The sequence below is a fragment of the Equus przewalskii genome, chromosome 3, assembly GCF_037783145.1.
Source record: "Equus przewalskii isolate Varuska chromosome 3, EquPr2, whole genome shotgun sequence".
Taxonomy (NCBI): domain Eukaryota; kingdom Metazoa; phylum Chordata; class Mammalia; order Perissodactyla; family Equidae; genus Equus; species Equus przewalskii.
Genome location: NC_091833.1, coordinates 114,077,900 through 114,090,215, shown reverse-complemented (window position 1 = coordinate 114,090,215; position 12,316 = coordinate 114,077,900). Strand labels below are relative to the sequence as shown.

At 52.5% G+C, this 12,316-nt stretch overlaps 1 protein-coding gene across 6 annotated transcripts in view; it reads left to right on the top strand.

The window, feature by feature from the left end:
- The window catches only part of JAKMIP1 (janus kinase and microtubule interacting protein 1), a 147,806-nt gene that overhangs the window by 13,491 nt on the left and 121,999 nt on the right, over window positions 1-12,316 (top strand). Inside the window, exon 1 of one of the 6 annotated variants that reach the window (XM_070613307.1) lies at window positions 696-768. The exons of 4 other annotated variants lie outside the window; for them this stretch is intronic. The gene's annotated coding sequence lies outside the window, so the exon portion shown is untranslated. Of the gene's footprint in view, window positions 1-695; window positions 769-5,238; window positions 5,449-12,316 lie in introns of those variants that run through there. One more of the 6 variants, XM_070613298.1, reaches the window with a different exon arrangement.

Here is a 12,316-nt window from a genome sequence, read left to right as displayed (position 1 = left end):
AAGAAGGAAGACATTCTGGCCCTGTTCTACAGCACTTTCCCTCCTTGTGATGGTGGGTGTGCGCTGTATCGTCATTTCTAGGAAAAGAGGGAGGGTGGCAGAGTGTGAAAACCAGCCCTGAGCCAGGAGTCGCAGGTTTGAGTCCTGCCCAGCTACTGCCTGCCCTGCCTCCCAGCAGTCCTTCCTTCCGTGGGTGTTTGTGGGGTGCCTGCTGTGCACCGGGCACTTGGTTTCTGCCTTCTTGAAGCCCAATGAGCAGGGATGATAGTCACAGATTATCATAGACAACTCAGTGCCCCTACCTCTCTCTGTGTCTGTTTTCCCGTCTGTAAAATGAAGTGTTTTCAAAAAAATTGTTTTAGCAGCTAAACCACACTACCCCAATATACAAAACAGGGAGGCAATGGTTTATTAGCACATTTATTTTCTGACTTTCAACTTATACTGCTTACTAGTTACAAGGTCAGGCCCTGAGAACAGTGGGGTTGCTTTGATGAATGTTGAACTTTCAAAATGAAAGGTTTGGGGTGACAGTCGTAATCTCAACAGCTGTGCCCTCCTGAGTGCTCAGTTGATCAGTATAGTACTTGGGCTTTGTTGTGGTTGTGAGAGTACTCTGTCTTGAGAATCTTTGCATACCACATTTGCCTTCGGTAAGGTCTTTGTCAACAACTTACCTTGTCGTCTCAGGATACCTTTTACTGGAGATGACGGGAGAGGCTCTACCCCAAGAGCTACACAAAGCTGAGCGTTCTCCTGGCAGCCCAGGTGAGTGGTTAAAATTAGTACACCTGAAAAACAATAGTATCAACCATTTGCTGCTCCAGACCCCTGATCCCTGAGCACCACCCCCCCCGACCCCCAGCATCTTCAGGGAGCACCAAGGCTCCGTGGAACATGGTTTGGAATCCAGGCTCGATCATCTACTCCCAGCACCCCAAAGTGCTGATGGTTCTGCTCCATTTTAGACATGGGCCACCATCCCTTCACAGGCCCTGTGTCTGCATGCTGTCATCTGCCCATCAGAGTCATGTTTCAGTCTTTGTTCTGTCTCGACCTCCAAGTGTCCTCACATTCCTAAGACTGGGACCCGGGAGGGCGGAGCCTCCAGGGCTGTCATTGACTGAGCTGGAGGCAGAGCAGCATTAGAGCTGGCGCTCGCCTCACCCCAGTCTCTGTGAGCAGACCACAAGGTCCAGCGCCCTTCCAGGACGGTCTGAAGGGCCTGGCCACACAGTCCGTCCTCGGAATGGCCCTTGAGTTACTGGGAGAGTTGGGAAGAAGAGCAGTCATGCCAAGAAGGAGTGATGCCTTTGTGAAACTACACCTGGCTCTATCACTCCTGGGCTCAAGGGGCTCCCCGTGGCCCAGGATGAAGCACATGCTCCTTGTCGCCATGTCTCTGATCTCATCTCTTGATGTTCTTGTTTTTACTGACTATTTTAGTCTGCTTGGCTGCTATAAGAAAAATATCGTAGACTTCACTGACAGAAATTTATTTCTCACAGTTCTAGAGGCTGGCAAGTGCAAGATCAAAGTGCCAGTGAGAGCTCTCTTCCTAGCTTGCAGATAGCTGACTTCTTGCTGTGTGCTCACAAGGTGGAGAGAGAGAGAGAAGGCAAGCTCCCTTGTGTTCCTTCTTATAAGGGCACTAAACCCATCATGAGGGCGCCACCCTCATCACTTTCCCAAAGCCTTATCTTTGCAAACCATCACACTGGGGGTTAGGGTTTCAACATATGAATTGTGGGGGACATAAACATTCCATCCGTAACACCGACCCCTACCTTATGGAGCCATCTGCCTTCCTTGAACTTGCCAGGACCCTTCCGTTCCTCCTGCCTTTGCACATCTCACGCCCTTTCTGCTGCCTCTAGAGCTGGCTCAGGCTCATCTCCTCGGGCACTTCCCTGACCTCCCAGACCCTGCACATCGCCCTGTCACAGCCTGGCCACGCTGTGAGGCCACTGCCTTCTCCACTGGCCGGAGCTCAGGACCTGTGTGTCCAGTTCAAGGCCTGGCATGGGCAGACACTGGGATGTTTTGAGTGAATGAATGAACGAACGAATGAATGGAGCTTGTGCTCCTGTTGCTTTTCCTGCATAAATGCCGTTCCGCCTTCCTCTGAGCCCTGCTCCCTTGTCTGCATGTCCGTGTTTCACCGCTGCCAGGGCCCACTTCAGATGTTCTTTCCTTCACCCCACCTGGGACCCAGCACCCCTGGTCTCCCAGTGATCACCTGGGCTTGCTACAGCCTGTTCCTGGCCTATCTCCTTACTTGACCAGAACTTCTCAGGGGTGTGGGGGAACCACCGGGACACCCAGCCCTGGGCCAGCTCGTTTGAGGGACTTGGCAGATGTCTGCACCTGATGGTCATCCTTGACCATCTTCCTTCCCCACCAAGGTGGTAGTAACCTGGTAGTGAGTAACCAGGCAGTAAGCTCATCCTGTTCCCAGCACCCCAGCCCTGTAATGAGTGTCCCCGTTTGAGCCCCTGGTTTCTCCCTACTTGTCTCAGCATCACCCCCCATCCCCCCAGTTCTAGAGTCACTTTCTTGGGAGAAGCTAGGACATATATGAGCTCTGCGTCCAGCTTTGTGCACACAGCAGGCACTCAGCAGGTGTCTGTTGAGGGGTGCCCTCGGCATATCAAGCCACATTGAGAGGCTGGTGTAGCAAGGATGTGGAAACCACAAAAGAAGTTGCTCTTTGCTTGAAAGTCACCAGCCACCCCTCCTTGTTCTTCGTGATGTGATTACTTGCCATCCTTGTGACTCATTCCGAGCAGGGGTGGGGCAGAAATGACCTGATGTCTGGGGCCTTTTCTGGGGCTTCTTAAGGTGCCCCTGTACATCAGTAAAGGAGAGATTCCAAAATGATGCAAGGAATTTGCCAAGAGCTAGCAAGTTGCAGCTGAAGGAGCAAAGGCTTTGTACTGAGGTGGGGACTTGAGCAAATCCTTTACCTGCTTTAAGCTGAAATTTCTTCCCTGTAAAATGAGGAAAATACTATGTGCTTCTCCAGGACCTCAGGAGTGCTGAGATTATGTGTGCAAAGCGCCTGTTGCCTTGTGGCTGCCTGAAGGGTGGCAGCTGTCTACCCCCAGGTATGCAGAATGCCTGGGGCTCAGCTAGTTGCCCAATAAATGTAGTTGCTTTGGCCTTCCCTCAGATGAGGCAGTCTCTGGGCTACCTTTGTGGCTCAATCTTCATGTCCTAGTGTAATACCTGGAACCTGGAAGCTATATAGCAGAACAGGTAAGAATATGGACACTGGAGCCAGATGACCTGGGTACAACCTCCCATCCCTACTTGCTAGCTGGGTCACCTTGATCAAGGTACTTTACCCCTTCCTGCTGGGACACTAAAGTGGGGCACTAATAATACCCATGTCAATGAGCTGAGGAGTAACAGGTAATTTGGAAAGTGTGGAACAGTTCCTGGCACAGAGTGAGAGCTACATAAGTGGGAACTGTTGTTATTATTACTTGGTGCATGTTTGTTGAATTGTGTTGAACTCTGTCTGATGGGAGAGGAGTGTGGGGGCTGCCTTTGTTTTTCTTGCAGCACAGGTATCAGTCCCCATGCTCGTCCCCATCTCACATTTTCCCTCCTGTTCTGCACTTGCTAAGATTTTACAGTGAAAAGCTAAAGAAAAAGGAAAACACCACATGCACAGAATGTTCTAAAGGAAGCTTCATCTTGTCACAAATGTTGATAAACAACTCTCATTCCCTCTATTTGATTAGAGTTTTGTTATGTGGGTTCTGAATATGAGTAGCAATTTTATCATAATTTTTTTGTGTTTGTGGGTGGGGGTGTTTGTGTTTGTGGGTGTTTGGTGGGGAATCGAAGTGGGTGGTTTTCTGATGATATTGGAAGCTTTTCATGAACTGGAATATTTGGAAAGTACTGTTTTATGGATGTGTTGGGGCTAACTCAGTGGTGTTTAATTTGCTGTCAATATGCTTTGTCTTGGAGGATGATGGCATGGTATGCAGGAAGGAGCCTGTCTGTTCCTCCCTAAAAATGTCCTTGGGTGCCTTCTAAGAGCATGCCTGGTATGGTGCTGGGTCCTGAGGATCAAACAAGACTGACACAGTTATTTGCACAGCTGGGATGTGGTCTTAGAGTCAGACACACCTGGGTTCAAGTCCTGACTCTGCCACTTACAAGCTGTGAATGTTGGGCAAGTGACTTCACCTCTTTGAGCCTCAGTTTCCTCATCTGTCAAATGGAGATAATACTGTTGCCTGTTTTACAAGCAGGTTTTGAGGATGGATTGAGATGGGTATGCCCAGCACATTGTCTGGCATAGAGCAGGCTCTTATGAGCGACAGCTCTTGGTTTAGCTGCTGCTTTTGGCCTTGGGGGCAGGAGTGATGCCCTGACAGACCCATGCAGCCTGACTCGGGCCACCTCTGGGCCACTTCCTTTACTTTGTTCTCTGCCTAGCAGAATGGAGAAGAGGTGTTTGAGTCATGGTGCGAGAGGCCTGGTTTCCTGTGGGTTTGTGGCTTTGCAGTGTTGTCCCATTGAGGGCACCTGTGAGGGTTTCTGGAAGGCCGAGGAGCATGGTGGTGGTGGTGGATGGGAATGGTGATGGGTGAGGCAGGGTCTCCTGGGTGAGCACAGCCGTGCCCCCTGCCTTGGGCTAAGTTTTCCTCTCTGTTCCATCCAGTCTGGCTCAGCTGTGCGTTTGCTGAGTGCCCCCCGGGCGGGTGCTTTATGTTCCTCTCTAAGCCTCTCAACCGCTGTGCAAGCAGGCAGGAGGAAACCCAGGCCCTGGGAGGTTCAGTAGTCACTTAACAGTCAGAGTTAGTGAGTCTCGGGGCCTCAGGATGAGATCCTTGCCCCCATCCACCCACATCTGGGCTTTCCAGGTGGGTTCAGCCAAGGTAGCCTGGGAGGCTGAGGTCTGGACCCAGAGCAGCTTCATGTGGACCACTGAACCTGATTTCATTTCAAGAAAGAAGCACAACATGTTTGACAAGCATCTTCTGGTCTTCATTTTGTTCTCCTCTGAACGTATGTGCTAGTTCACATTTTCCTGGGGTCACACTGTGCCCACTTTGTAACCTGGCCTTCTTTTTAGTCGTTGCAACTCATTCTGACGGTTCCCCACTACTCGATTCCTTTGCAGCAGTTTCTGCATCCCCAGGGAGGAGGGGCGGGGACAGGAAGCAGGGAGTGGGCGTGGCCACAGAGGCAAGGTTGGGCGGGGACAGGAAGCGGAAGGGGAGGAGTCAGGCTTGCCTTTAAAATTCAGTGGCAGGAAGTGCCGACAGGACACCTCGGAAGCGGAAGCGGCTGGGGTCAGAGTGGAGGGGTTGGGGCTGTTCTGCACCAACTTGCCTTCAGCGTTGAGGAGACTTGACGGGGCGGGGAGGAGAGGACGGGCAGAGGGCCGGTCGCAGCGTGTGAGGCCCGGAGGCAGGACGGAGCCAGGTGCTTCCCAGGCCGCCGAGAAGGGTGGCTCTGCCGCGGGTGGTGGCATTGGAGGGGAGTGGAGGGGGTCGCACTGATGTCGGGGAACGCGGCCATTGCTGTCAGGCTGTTCTCTGGGTCAGCCCGTCGAGGAGGCTGCTTCGCATCAGACCCTACAGGGGTGGCCCTCCTTCACTGAATCCGTGCCGCAGTCTCAGGAGGCAGGAGCGTCTCCCGCTCAGGTGACATGACTCGATGTAGGTCCTACAGGCAGGGAGGGATGGAGCCAGGATGCGACTCTGCGTCTGACTGACAGTGAAGGCCAGGCTTTCTACAGAGGTGTAGGCCTTCAGGGGCAGGAGCCTTGGCAGTCATGGAGGGCTGCCTGGAGCAGGTGGTGATGTGGCTTGTAAACTTAGAATAGGCTAAGTGTGAGGCCGAGGTAGGAAGAGTGCAGGGTTGGGAGTGGAGAGGCCGGGTTCAGATCCTGCCTCCCTGTGTAGGTTTGGGTTAGACATGCCCTCGCTGGGCTCCAGGCCCCATCTGTACAATGGGCACGTGGGACCAGATGACCTTTCCTAACATCCCTCCCAAGTCTGGAGCTCACTCCTTCTCCACAGCGGTGTTTGCTAAATATTTTCCCTTTGGAAGTCTGACGTCTGACCACCAACACCCTCTCCCTCCCAAGCCCCCTTCGTGGTTTCAGGATGCCAGGGGGCGTCCAGGCGCGGGGTTCGGGGGGCACTGTTCCTGAACACAAGGGCTCTGCCTGCCTGCAGTTGGAAGGACTCCGACACTTTCTGGCCAGCGGGGCTGTCACTGCTGCCAGGAGCTTACCCGAGGGGGGACGCCATGAAGCAGGCCCTCGCTGGGCACTGGCAGCTCTGTTCCAGTCCCTGGCTTCCTGTGTGTTCGGTGCAACCTGGGCTCGTTGTCTGCCTCTCAGAGCCTCGGTTTCCCCATTTGTGAATGTGGAGGGACGTGTCTCCCAGCCCTTGATCTCTCTGACCCCACTGCCCCCTTCTGAGCGGGTCCGGGTGACGAGGCACAGGGCTGCTTCCTGTCTCTGCAGAAAAGCAGCCCTGTGGTCTGAGTCGGTAGGAGCTCGGTAAATGCTTGGAGAGATTCAGAAGTGGAGTAAAAGATACAGTACATCTTAACTCGACCTTCCGGACTGCTTCCCTGTGCCCGTCCTCTTGGGCTGTAGGTCCTGCCTGGTTTCGCCTCCTAAAATGTTCAGATCTTTGGCTCACCTCACACCTTTTCAACCCACCAGCTGGGGACACAGCTTGGTACTCTCCCTGCCCCCAAAGGGCCCCCTCCAGGCAGCCCTCCGTTTTGACCCTGAGCAACTGGTCTGAAAAGCTTGGGTGTCTGACTCTTTCCTCCCAGGTGTGAACCTCTCCGTGGCTCTATGCTGTGCTCGAGGTCAAGTTCAAGCCCTTTAGGGATTTGTAGCCCTTCTTCCCTCCGTCTAGACCTCCAGTCACTCCGGGCAGCACTGTGCCTTGTTCATCTGTCTCTTTAGTGCCTGGGAGAGTATCCGGCACTTAATATCTTCTCAATAAATGGTAATGGGGGCCGGCTCTGTGGCCGAGTGGTTAAGTTCGCGCACTCCGCTGCGGCGGCCCAGGGTTCGGATCCTGGGCGCGGACATGGCACCACTTGTCAGGCCACGTTGAGGCGGCGTCCCACATCCCACAACTAGAAGGACCTGCAGCTAAGATACACAACTGTGTACGGAGGGGTTTGGGGAGATAAAGCAGAAAAAAAAAAAAAAGATTGGCAACAGTTGTTAGCCCAGGTGTCAATCCTTAAAAAAAAAAGAAGAAGAAGATTGGCAACAGTTGTTAGCCTAGGTGCCAATCTTTAAAAAAAAATGGTAATAATGCTGCCTGCTGTTGTGGGTCTGCTGAGCAGGGTACCTCAGCCCCTAGTAGGAATTCTGGTGCGGACCTGTGGATAATGTCAGGATTATTATCTTATACAGAGGAGGAAACTGAGGTTCAAGACCCAGAGAGGACAAAGGTCTTGGGATTCAAAATGACCATTGATTAAATAATACTCAGCCGCTTTAAAGGAACTCGTGAGGCATCTGTTACTTTAATTGGAAAAGAAAGGCTGAGGCCTGAATCCAAAGTCTTTCCCAGGTGCAGGGAGAGCCAGGGACCGGCAGGCGTGCCGCGGGTGTGGGCAGGGCGATAGCCTAGGGTGCTGGTCTGGGGCAGTGTCCATCTGCCTGGGTGGGGCTGGTGGGAAATCCGGCCTGGTGCCAGCCACGCGGGGGTGAGTCCTCAGCTGAAATCAGGCCACCGGTTTTAACACCTGTAGGTAGTGACTCCATGAAGAAGTGACAGTGAGATGCTTTGGGACTGTATCATGTAGCATCTGCTGATTTCTAGTCATCGTTTTTCCCCTGTAAACATAAAATGATACAAAATTAATGAAAGTATTACAAAGGGAAAAAATGGCATTTATTTGTATTCCCACCACTCTTTGAACCACTATTTTAGTGTTCTTTCCAGCTTTGTCCAGAGGCAGTGTGCATATAGAGAGATGTGTGTTGACAAAATCTTTTTCTTTCTATGTGGAAGGAAGGGGGTCTGTTCTGGAGCTCACTTACGTGTGCCCTGGTTCTATCACTTTTGAGCCGTGTGACCTTGGGCGAGTTCCTCAACCTCTCTGAGCCTCTGTGGCCTCCGCAGTGCCCTGGAGAATGCTGCCCACCCGTCAGGGTTGCTGCTCTCTGCCGCTGGTTGTTTTAGCGGATGAGGAGACTCTGAGGGAATCTGTGGTAAGGGGATTGTCCAGGCCGAGGAGTTTGGTTTTCACCCTGAGGGCAGTGGGAACCAAGGTTGTTCCGTGAATATATTTTATTTCTGATTCTCAGAAAAGTAGTGGTAGTCACCAGGATCAAGGGACTCTGGATCAGAACTCTGCAGGGCTCAGGGTGGCCGTGGATGAGGGGGCGTGTGGCACCCTGGGGTGAGGAAGTGGCCAGTGGGGACAAATGGCAGGACTGGGGGCCCCTGGGAGTTGGGTGTCGTGGTCTAGTTGGGGAGTCCTAGGGACCAGAACAGGAGATGAGGAGCTGGGCCAGCTGGGGGGGCCCTTTCAGGGGAGCCTTTCAGGGAGCATGTTGTAACTGCTCCAAGGAGCCTCAAGGAAGAGCTGGGGCTCTACAGATGGGGAAACTGAGGCCCACAGTAGCTGTGTGACTTCAGAGTGACTCAGCAGGTTGGGAGGTGCGGGCCCAGGTCTCCTGCTTTGCTGCACCTTGGCCCACCCGGTCCGTGCTGCCAGCTCCCAAGGACAGAGGGGACCCCACCGCCAGGCCTGAGGGCGTGTGGCTTGTGTTTTCTTAGGCACAGGGCCAAAGACCAGGGCTGGTATCAGCTGGGGCTGCCTGAGCCTCTGTGGCTGTGCCCTGCCGACTGCTGGTCAAAGATTGTTGGTTACCTGGTGATGCTCTTATTCTTGGTTATCATTGTGTGGCACTTTTCCACTTGATTATTTTGGGGGAGTTTGCGGTTCAGAGTACCTCTGACAGAGACATGGCTGCATCCTGCATCCGACTGCTCTTTAACTAGTGCTCTGACGCCTGGGTCAGGAGAAATGATCATTTTGCTACATAGGACATTGTTGCGACAATTGGTGATAGTTGAATAGGAAATGTTTCGATGATCAAATTCCCTGGTTTTGATAATTGTGTTGATTTCCTAACGTCCTTGGTCTTAAGAGATAAAAGCCCCAGCATTTAGGGGGAGGTGTCATGACGTCTACAATTTGCTTTCACATCATTCCTAAAAATAGACATATGCATATAGAAACATTTGTATAAATAGATGAAGCAGATGTGGAAAAATGTCAACAATTGGCGAGTTTACATGGAGGTATAAGGAGTTCATTGTACTATTCTTGGAAGTTTTCTGTAGTTTTGAAACTTTGCAAAATACAGAGTTTGTAAAAAGTGCTCCTATGGGGAGAGGCGTCTTGCGGATCAGCTGTGTCCCCTCCGTGTCGCAGTTGCCTCGAGGTGGGGGAACTGCTCGTCCCACAGTTCCATTCTGAGTGGCCTCTTGGGGGCTAGTTTGGAAATAGAGGCAGAGGCTTTTGACAAAATTCATTCCTCCCTCTAGAGAGAAATCATTACATTTTAAAAATCTTTGCTTTTGGACCAAATTTCCTTCAAATTTTCTTTCCTCTCTTTCCCTTACATTTTTCTTAAAGTTATAGGCCTTCTAAAATTGCTGAAGTAGTATTTGTTATTGTAATTATTCCAACAGAGAAAAGAATAAAGAAATTAATCAACCCTCTTTTTCTCTGTCCCCTGTGGGGTAAGCAGTCGTGGGTGGAACCTCCTGAACTTCTCTCTGCACACACAAACATTCACAGACATCTGCTCGGGCTTGGTGTCTTAGCGTTTTTATCCTTTGTCAATCTAGTTAGCCTTTTACATCTCCTTGAAGACGCAGCTTGGGGGTCACCTTCTCCAGGAAGCCCCCCAGGCTCCGAGCGCTGACCTCCCTCCATTGCAGTCATCTGCTTACGAGCCACCTCCCCTGCCAGATCTTGAGTAACGCGAGGGCAGCCGCTGTTTCCATTTCACCATCTGCACTCGCGCTGGGAGCCCAGGAGATGCAGAGTCAGCGCTTGTGGAGTGAGTGGATGGGCAGGGAGGCGTCCTGGGCAAGGGGGCCACGTGAGCAGAGCCTTGCAGGTAAGAGAAGCTTTCTTGTTCAAACATTCCCTCTAGCCCTTGGGAAGAGAGTCCCAGGGCCCTGGGCATCTGGGGACAGAAGGTCACTCTGGGGAACATGACCACTGCCACCCCGGGGCTTCCGTGCCCTGGTTGATTCTGTCCTGGCACTAATGCCCTTTGTGGGCCGGGCTGATGGGTGGCCATGAGCTACCCAAGGGCTGGGCCAGGGCCGGATCTTCTCTTCTCCCAAAGGCCCAGTAAGGCCTGGCCTGCCAGGATCTTAGGGGTGACAGGAAGAAGCATGGGCCAGGGCTGGCGCAGCGCGGGATGTAGATGCGGGCCTGGCCTGGGTCTCTCTCTCCATGGTTCTGCCTCCTTCCTCATTAGAGGCACTGTGCTCTGCAGCTGGGATTTATTAATGTTCTCTGCAGATCGTCTCATTGGTGCCAAGGGACCAGGTTGCTGCCAGCTTGAGGAAGTTGAAAGTTCAGCAGGATGTAAAGCTGAGGGGCTGGATGCTCAGACAGTGTGCTCGGGCAGCAGAGAGAAAAGCGTCCCTTGCTCTGAGTAGCTTTCCTGAGCTCACCCGCCCGTTCAGGTGGAGGGTCCCGGCTGGTCTGATGGCGAAATTGTAGACATTAGAGCTTGGACTAATGTTTCAGAAGGATTTACTTACGTTACAGGGAGGGAGTGGACCGGGAATTCTTGCATGGCATGGTGTGGGATGTGTCCTGGGAGAATGCTCAGTGTCATCCGGGAACTTCTGGAGAAGACGTGAGAAATTCTGCTTTTCTGTTAGTTATTGATTATTAGTGAGAAATATCAATCATGCTTGGCTATTAAACGTCTACACGGCTTTGCAAGACTATCCCCTTCACCAGCTTCGAAGCAAGCATTTCCCCATTTCTGGAGGCAGAAACTGAGTGGGAAGGTGACTGGAAAGTCAGGGCTTGCTGACCCCTTCCTGGTCCTGCGCTGGGCCCGCGCGGGGAGTTGGAGTGTGATGCGAGAAGCACAGGCCTGCCCTCAAGGCGCACCCGGTCTAGGTGGGTTTTGAGGTTGAATCACCAACATCCAGGACACGTAAAGATTCCTCTTCTGTCTTCCCACTCCAGTCACTGTTTTCACTCATGCCCTTCGCATGCAGTTCTGAACACATGTTGAAGCAAATTGAGATGGTTTATATGACAGCAGGCTCTGTATCCTTCTCTCTCCGTTTCTTGTCTGCTTGTCCACCTAAGCTGGCATCTTTGATGGCTGGAACTGTGTGAACACTCGGTGATGGTGCTGGTGGCGGTGGTGAGGGTGGTGGAGGATACAGTGGTAGGATGGTGGTAGTTGTGGTACTGGTGGTGGTGTAGTAAAACTTAAAATGATAAGTGCAGAGTAGGCACTCTTGAAGCACTTTATTGTCTGACTCTGTTGCCTTCTCATAATGACCTATGAGGTTGTAACCACTACTGGCTCCATTTTCCAGGTGAGACGCCTGAGGCACAGGGCTACACAGTTAATGCAGGGTTGCAGTCAAACCCTGATAGACTGGTTTCACAGCCCACACTAAACCAGGCTTACCCAAGTGTGATCCTTGGCCCGGCAGCGTTGCATCACCTGGGAGCTCGGTGGAAATTTAAATTCGTGGGCCCCAGCCCTGGGATCAGCCTTCCTGGGGAGGGGCCAGCTAAGGGAAGTTGAGGGCGCCTCGAGGGTCGTTTCCATGCACGTTAAATTTGAGAAGCACTGCCCTAAACTGCCACTCGGTGCTGCTCTCAGTGGCTGAGTCAGCTTGGACCCAGGCTCACGTGACTCTTGCCTTGTTACTTAGAGTGGCCTGCAGGCAGCACAGCATCACATTTAAACAGGACCTGGGCCTCACCTCTGTCCCAGTGAGGGGTTCTAATCCAAGGCGGGAGGAGCAGTGGGAGAGGGGAGGAAGGATGAAACTTCTCTCTTTACTGTGTGCTTGAATCACCGGGGTCTCTTGCTAAGACGCAGGCTCTGATTCAGTGGGTCCAAGGTGGGGCCTGAGACTCTGTATCTCTCCCAAGATCCCAGTGATGCTGACGCTTGGGCCTGCCGACCCACTTGGAGTAATGAGGCTCTAGACAAGAGGCTCTCGCACCTGCAGGAGCATCAGGGTCACCTGGAGGGCTGGCCAAACAGTCTGCTGAGCTCCACTTGGGGTTTGGA